Genomic DNA, 9,284 nt, shown 5'->3' on the forward strand with positions numbered 1-9,284 from the left:
TTTGAAAAAAGAATTTTTTTATTTTCTGTATGTACGTATTTCATTTTGCTATTTATTAAAAAACGAATTAAAATTTCAGTTGGGTTTGACTAGATTTTAATGCATAAGAATTTTGAAAATTGAAAATTTTAAATCTTTATCTTTTACTTTTAATCAACTTTTTATATCGTATTAGCACAAGACAATCCTTTAAACTTGATTCTGAGACCTTTCATTTTCTTGTAAGAAATCATGCCAATTTGGTTTAAAATGTTGAGTTGCAAAGTAAATAAATGTATTCTGCATTCAAATTTTTTTAATTTCGTTCATATTATTTTTTTTTTTAAAGACATCGATTTGTTTTTTGTGTTTCTGAAGTTAAAAATTTTAAGTCCATAATGTCATAACATTTAGACATTTTTAAATGTATAACCGGAACCGGAACCGGAAACTAAATTTTGTTACGACGTGTTTCTCTGATAAATATCAAATATTTCCTCCCAAATCATAGGTTTTTAAAATAGTTTACAAAATGATGGGTATTAATTCAAATATATTTATAAGTGTATAAATGAAGTTACATGTAAGTAAATATAAAAAAAAAAAAAATGAAAAGTGAATTTATCGCAGCCGGTAGGATTCGAACCTACGCTCCCAGAGGGAATCTGATTTCGAGTCAGACGCCTTAACCACTCGGCCACGACTGCTTGGTGGCGAAGGGGTTTCCAAGAGGGTATTATCAGCTGATACAAAGTTACAATTCAAGTCAAACTTTAGACACAATAAATACACAATATATACTCGCGTGTATGTACTTCATATATGTACATTTAATGTCAGGTGGAAAGGGAAGGAAAGGACTTGGCCAGTTACTTACAGCTTATTGTGTTAGGTCATGATTATTTTATGAATTGCACACAAGCTTCGAATGTTGCGTTGACTTTTTGCCGAGAATCACACATACACACACATGCACACGGGAACAACAACAAATATATCCTATAGAATATAATGTTGGGCACCCACGCAGACGACTTTCCCTTCCCCACACCCCCCCGTGAAAACTTGCGTCCTCCACATTTCTCCTTGAGTCTTTCTCCACTTTCCGTTGCTCTGCTTTCTTTTTTATTTTCTTCTTCTTTCTTTCCTTTTTTGGTGCCATCGGCTCAAGTGTTTTACTTTGGGCTGCTTAAATAATACATACACATACATAGCTAAGTATAAGTACACGTGTGTGTGTGTGTGTGTGTGTGCGTGTTTTTTTTTCGGCTGGATCGATAATTTTTGTCTGCGCCAAACGCATTTAGTGGCTGGGTAGCCAAGACGAGTGGTGGAGAGGGGGGGAGGGTTGGAGCAGAGTTGCCTTATTTGTTACTGTTGCCGTCTACTACCTTTTCTGTTGTCGTTGTCGCTGTCGTTGTTGTCATTGTTGTTGCTTCCTGTAGTTCTCAGGTCTGGCATACCCGCTCTCTCTCTCGCTCCTCAAACTATCAGCAGTGGGCTGGGAGCAGACTTTCTTCCAGCTATGGTTATGTCAAACTACCTGTGGCAATCTCTGGCAAGTTTACATTCAATTCACCTTATAAACAGTTTGTTTTTGGTTCGAAAAATTCCTCCTGAGGCGTGCTCATTTTTTTCGAATAAATCCAATAAATCACCATAAATTTTAATTATTTTAAATCCATTTTTATTAAAGTTCTTTATAAAAAGTTTAATAATTATTAACAAAAAAAAATTACTTTCCATTGCCGTTTTGAAACCCAACACGTAATAAGTATATCAATTTTATACAAATTTTTGGCGTTCAGCTTATAACTTACATCATCACACACTAAAGCTTATATTCATAGAAGTATTTTGTTTTCTTTCTACTTATATTTATAAATGTTTTTTTTAAACCAAGCTCAAATCTTTCTAAAGTGATCGCTCGCTAGGTTGAACTGAAAGATTATAATGGAACTCAATAGTATTATTGTAACGATCAAATTGGTCTAAGATCAAAATCTAAATTTATTGACTTTGTTTGTCCTATGTAACTACATCTGAATCTATGTATATGTCTATATACCACTAACTGTTTTGACAAATTTCAAAATTGACAAATTTTACTATACAACAAAAATTACTTTATTAGATTTTATTTAATTTTCTTATTTTATTAAAGTTGCTTATGTTCCAGAGAGCTAGTTAATAAAATACTTTGAATATATATCTATATATCTATCTGTATTTATATCATTATGTGTTCGAAAATTCTAATTTACATTTCACTCAAATTTAAGTTGCTCTAATATGTTTTTTGGTTTAGGCCGGCATAATACAAAGGGTCTATGTGCTGTTGCCAAAGTTCATGCGTCTCAGTGACACTGCGTAATGTCATACGTACGTACACTCACACACACACACACATACACACACTCGCACAGACACACATAGACAGACACACACGCATATATATAAATTACTTACCTTTTTTTTGCTGCATGCCGAAAAACTAAAGTCGAGTTCGTTGAACCTTTTTGCCTTTTTTTAGTTTCTTTTTCCTTTATTTTTTTTTTTTGTGTGTGTGTTTTTATTTTTAGTCTGTTTTTCCTTATTTTTTGGGTTATTTTTGTCGATTCCTCTGCCGCCTGGCTGGCTTATTCCCCCCCATCTCCGCCCGCCCCCTTTCCTTGAATCGTTTACCTCAGCTGAGCTGAGTTGTGCGTACATAGCGCAAAATTCCCCCAAAGGCTCAATGCACAAGTGCCTGAAAGTCCTGCCAGCCTGTCTGTGTCTCGCTATCTCGCTCTCTCTCTCACTCTCTCGCTCTGTCGCTTTTGCTTTCTCTGTCTGTGTGTGTCCTGGGCCCTCGCATTCTGCTTATCATTGCGGTTTATTTGTCTGCCTGCTGTCCTTCTTCTTCTGCTCCTGCTGTGGGAGGTGAGATAGAGAGAGAGAAGAAGAAAGAGAGACGGAATGAGTGAGGTCAGATTGCCCAGAAGGTAACCGCCATATGCCCAAATGCAATTCATACTAACTACGACTAGTTAGCTGAGTATGACAGCAAACTTTGAAGCTCGCCGTGTTTACCTCGTCGGTTACTCCCCAAAAATTAAAACCACAAATGTACATAAACGCAAGTTTTTCAAATGCATTTTCGAAATATTTCGCAAAGTTTTCAAAATTTTGCAATTTAAAAGGGATTGTACTTACACAAATCAGATAAACAGCAGGAATAGAACAAACTACAAATAAAAAAGGCAGTTCTTTTATTATTAAAGATTTACAATCTCAGAATCGAATACCTCAAACATATAAGCTATTTGAAAATACACTTAAGTTATTGATTTTTTACGCTTCAGAGAGTAACTGGGATTAATTACATTCATAACTGAGAATAATAACATACATTTACTGAATTCAAAAATCGGTGCATGGTTATGGAAAATTTTTTCGAAAAACTATTTTTATTTTCTGTATATATCTCATTTTGCTTGATATTCAAAAATAATGTTAAATTTTAGATTGGTTTATCTAGATAAAATACAAACTTTTTTACTTTTGGACCTTGGTTTTAATTTTATGGCAAACTGTTTAGAATTGAGAAAATGTAAAATTTTTATATCTCAATCTTTCACTTTTAATCAACTCCACGTTATACAACACTTTCAATTTGATCCTGAGACGTTTGTTTAATAAAAAAAAAATGATGCCGAATTAGACTAAAATTTGGACTTGTAAACTTAAATGTTTGGATCTACCGAAATCTGACCAAGTTTAACCATTCATAACTTTATTAAAACTCAACTGATTTTCAAGCGGAATGTCATTTTGATCATGGCTCGGCATTTTAATTCATTCTGCATTCGTATTATGCAGAGGGTCCTTTTACCGAAATAGTTATTTCAGGACGTACCGAAACCGATATTTGTTTTGGTTTGATACCCTGATTTTTGATTTATAAACTTTATTTTACAGTAGTTTAAGCTGATTGCTAGATGAATGAAAATAAAAATATTAAGGTTTGGTATGCTTGTCAACAATTGTAGGGTATCTGATAGTCGATCGCTTGTAGTTAATATTTATATACTTAGCATTTACACTTATTCCGTAATGAAGCAAATGAAGTGTATTAAGTAAGTACTCATGCTTAAAAATTGCAGGGTATCTGCCAGTCGATCGGTTGTAATTTGTATTGAATTTGTTCTGCTTCTGATTCAGTTTTTCTATAAAACGGCCGTAGCAGCAATTTCTCGTGAAATTTGTAACAAAATGCAAATGTGTCAAAATGAAAATGGATTTTTAAGCGAACCACAAACGAAGCGAAAACCAACAACGACACCAACAAGAACAAGTACAACAACTGTAGCAACAACAAGTACAACAAATGTAACATCAACAAAAAAAAGAACAACAAAAAACCGCTAAGAAATAAGAAGTCTTTGGCTTCTGCATTTCAATTCGTTAACATTAAGCGGCAATTAAAATGGTAGCTACGACTTGGGACAAAGACGGAGAGCAAGAGAGGGAAGAAGAAATAGAGAGAGAGAAGGAGAGATACAGTTAGTGGTAGAGGGAGAGAGACAGACTTAGATTGCGACTCAAGTAAGGTAACAAAGTATGTGAGCTCCTCAGCATTAAAGAGGGCAGCTGGGGAAGTGAGTAGGAGTGTGAAGGGTGGAGAGGGGAGAGGGGAGAGGAGGGCGTAGGCGGACTACGTGGAAATGCAAATTGTGTTGCATGTTGCATGTTCGCCGCTTTCGAGTGTTTTGTAAGGCGCCGACGGCGTCACAGACCCACCAATGTGAAATTTGTCGGAATAAGAAGTAATTCAAATACAAGTGCATATCTAAGCTCGTGCATGTGTGTGTGTGTGTGTGTGTGTGCCTGGGTGTGGGTGTGTTTATGTGTATAGTTGCAGCCATTAATCGAGTACCACCTGTGGATGCAGAAAGAGTTGTAAACAAAGTTAAAAACTTTGCCATGAGTGACCAAAGCGAGAAACTGAATTCACTTTCACATTTCAGATACAGCTCTGCTTCTGCTTCTGCTTCTCCTTCTTCAAAGTCCTCTATAAATCAGAGTCTTTGAATCTTTTAATTTCACAATGATCTTAAAACTACAAAAGATTTTACTATCATTTATTTACCTGTTTATACCCATGAAAGCAAGACAATTCTTATTGGAATCTTATTCAAATCGAAATCGACAAACATAAAAGCGAGTTACACAAAATATTTTGGAGCTACAGGCTATGATCTATTTGAAAGCCCGAATCTGTCCCTAAAATTTCATCAGGATCGAATAATAAACTCAGAAGATATTCAAGCCACTATTATTTAAAGAAGAAGAAGGGTTTATTATTTAAAGAAAACATTTGTTTTTACTGTACGAAACTTTTTTTTTTAAATAATCTACTGATTTTTTATATTTTTAAAGTAATTTTATACCCTTGAAGAGGATAATAAAATTTGGCACGAGGCTTGACACCTAATAAAGTATACCTAGTATGTATTATTTAGCTTGCGGCGTACTTTCTCAGCTTAGAGTCTTTTTTTATTAAATTTGATACAGTTTCGTCTTTTTGCAACAGGCAGACCGGTTTATATTACTGCCAAAATCAATTTTTCGTATGAAAAACTATTTTGTTTCCCAAGATACCCTCACCAATTTGTTCATTGTCATCTATATCCTGACCTAAATTTGTTTAAAATCGGTTTACTTTATTGCAAAGCTTTCATAGGAACGAATTTATACTATCAAAGGTTTATTATACAGATTTTATTTCTGAAGATATCTCCATCAAACTCAGGTCTTTGCAGAGTATCAAATCTTAGGGGTACGGAAGATAAGCTTTCTTTATTTCCCTTTTTTTTTTTGGTTCAGTCATTACGAAAATCTGTCGCTTGTTTGCAACATCATCATCATGATAAGCTTTTGGCTGTGATGCAAGTTTGAAGATTAGCGTAAAACTCTCAAGAACTTTTGCTGAATGAGTTGAAACAATGCAAAGTGCAACAAGTTGTGGCAGTTGCAGTTGTTGTTGTTGTTGCGGTTGTTTTTGTTGTTGTTGTTAGTGCTTGGGAAAGTGCGAAAGTTGTGCATAGGCAGAGAGCAGGCACAATTAAAATTAATTACATGCATCTAATTACCAGGCATTATGCTAATCAGCTTTTGGTTTCTACTTGCAACTTGCCACAGTAACTTGCCACTGCTGCTGTTGCTGCCACGCATCTCGATTGAAGATGATGAGAATAAGTAAGAAATTGATGACTTTGCCTGATGATTGCCAGTTTGCATACGAAGAAAATGGGCGAGAGACGGAGACAGAGAGAGAGAGAGAGAGAGAGAGAGAGAGGGAAGATACCGCTAGAGTATCTCTAATGAGATTTGAGTTGCGGTGACAGGAAATGAGAAGTACGCTACAGGGCCAATTATTGTTTAGCCGATTAGTTAGCCATAAATCAGGTGGCAGGTGAGCTGTGCAACATTGCAACACCATCGCACCACTATCGCAGCACCGCCACCGCCACCAAGTTGGCGCCCAAAAACAATGCACAGTCGCAAGTCAAGAGTGGCGACTCGCAAATCGCAAGTGGCAAGTTGCAAGTGGCAAGTTGCAAGTCAAGAGTCAAGAGTCGCCATTGCAACAAAGAGTCATAAATAAATGCTTGCAACTAATTCTGGCAGTTGGCTGCCACATTGCGTTATTATTGATGGTGGCTGCAACAATGGCCTGTTCCTTCCACCCCCTCTCCCCACCCACCCTTCTCCCATCTTCCACTCTCTACCACAAACCCTGTAGGTGTGATTCTGTTTGTCGCTGCCCCATGAGGCAGACACACGGCATTCAAGCCCTTGATTAATGATGTTCCCCAAGATGTTGCAGCATGTTTTTGAAGCCTTTTTCCCGAAAACCTTTGTGAATATTCTGTGCGATCGGACAACTTTGAGATACTACGCCAAATCAGTGCATTTCTATCCAAAAACTAGTTGAAAAGGCAATAGACAAGACCCCAATTATGGGAATACCCGTTACATACTTTTAGGAGCTAGAATTGCTTTACAAACTTTGACAGCTATTTCTGCCGTTCTGTTTAACCAATCTTGCTGCGATTAAGTAGGATGATGGATAGTAATAATAGATAGCGTAGATTACCACAAAAACCATATTATCTTAAAAACTGTGGGTGTGCTGTCTCTTATAGTTTCTGAGATCTAGGCGCTCACAGGGGCGGACAGACGGACAGACGGACAGACAGACATACATTTCAACGAACCCAATATTACTTGTATTTTAAGTAACGGGCATAATTATATTATTTCTAAAATTCTTTTTTGATTTTTAAATGTTTGTGAAATATTTCAAACTTTATCAAGAATCTATTTCTCCATTGTTTTCAAAGCAAGTTTCTATTTTAGCTTGATAGCGATAGCGGAATTCAGATTTTGAAAACTCAGCGCCATTTTGTTTGGAAAACAAGTGTGCCTAACACACACACACATATCTGTATGTAATGCAATGACCGGAAGTACAGTCGACACAAAAAGAAAAGCAACACAACATGCACCATAGAGAGAAAGCGATAGACAGAGAGAGAGAGAGAGAGAGCGAGTGTGTGTGTTAGAGGGAGAGAGTGCAGTGAATATGTCCATTTGGCGAGGCGGCTGTGGCTGCCACTCGCATTTTGCAAAACATCATCAAAATTGTAAAAATAAACAAAAGCCAACATGCATAAAACCAATTTCCATTAGGGCACACACACACACACATACATACGTGTACAACAAACACACACAGGCGACGCACACGCACATGCAACTCTGTATATTGTATGCTGCTGCGACAATCTCCCACTCACTCACTCTATACTCTTTCTTACTCACTCACTCACTCACTCACTCACTCTCTCTCTCTCACTCTTACAATTTAGCTAGCCATCTCACTCGGCTGTTGTCCAAAAAAGCATAGAACAACGCATTGAACAACGTTGGCCACGTATAGATGAGCTGCACATGAAGTTGCAAGTTGAAAGTTCTCAGTGCTTGCCCCATATGACGTGTGTGCATACAGATGTATATATGTATGTACGTATGTATGTACATATGTATGTATGCATCTGTGTGTGAGGCGTGGCTGGACTCGAGTTGAGTTCTGTTGCGTCTGCCTATCGCTCCGAAAAATAAGCGAGCATATCCTTAATTGATATCACAAAAAGCGAGGCAAGGAATTCGCACAAAATGGAAACCCACATGAATTGCCTGCCACTTGGTAGTGTGGTGTGTGCGTGTGTGTGTGTGTGTGTGACAGACAGACACACATGCAAGTCGAAACTAGTGGCAAGTGCTAGCGTCGAGCAAGCTCGACTCTAATGCACCCTGTTTACAGATAAAACGTAGTCTGAAAGGCTATAGTCGAGATCCCGACCATAGTATACCCGTTACTTACTTCAAAATACGTAAAAGTACTTTAAAGAAAATACTTGTTTTGCACTGAAAACTTTAATTCGCCATAAGTGCCGTTCTACTTGTCCGATCTTGATGCGAATCAGTGGGATAATAGGTAATACTAATAGATAACGTTAATTATCACAAAATACGTACTATCTTAAAAACCGTGGGTGTGGTGGTTTTTCGTGATTTGCGGGGGCGAAGGGGGGCGTGGCTAAAATTTGAAACAAACTTGATCTGCGTGGGATATATAGAAGTCTGTGAGTGAAAGTTTGGTATCTCTATCTTTTATAGTCTCTGAGATCCTTTTGTTCATACGGACGGACGGACGTACAGACGGACAGACGGACAGACACACATGGCTATATCGACTCGGTTATTGATGCTGATCAAGAATATATATAGTTTATAGGGTCGGAGATGCCTCCTTATCCCTGTTACATACATTTCAAGGAACACAATATACCCTTTTTACTTATTTTTTAAGTAACGGGTATAAAAATTATTCTAAGATTCAAGATAAATGTTCTTTTTATATAATAAAATATGTAATGGGGTATTTTGTGTTCGTTGGAGTGTATGTAACAGTGAAAGAGAGGTATCTTCGACCCTATAAAGTATATATATTCTTGATCAGCATCAACAGCCGAGGCGATATAGCCATGTCTGTCTGTCTGTCTGTCCGCCTGTCCGTTCGTGTGAGCGTCTAGATCTTCACATTTAAGACTTAACGCTATTTTTGGTAATGACCGTTATCTATTATTATTATCTATCATCCTACTTAATCGCGTTAAGATCAGATAAACAGAACGGTGGAAATAGCTGTTTACATACTATATGTAACAAAAAGCAAAGAAAATTTTAAACAACTC

The 9,284-nt window shown here is 36.9% G+C and overlaps 1 non-coding gene across 1 annotated transcript; it reads right to left on the reverse strand.

Annotated features, from left to right (window-relative positions):
* Positions 1–604: 604 nt before the first annotated feature.
* On the reverse strand, positions 605–686 carry Trnas-cga. The gene has a single exon. It is a non-coding gene; the product is annotated as a tRNA-Ser (tRNA).
* Positions 687–9,284: the final 8,598 nt, after the last annotated feature.

This window comes from Drosophila innubila, chromosome X (genome assembly GCF_004354385.1).
Source record: "Drosophila innubila isolate TH190305 chromosome X, UK_Dinn_1.0, whole genome shotgun sequence".
NCBI lineage: Eukaryota > Metazoa > Arthropoda > Insecta > Diptera > Drosophilidae > Drosophila > Drosophila innubila.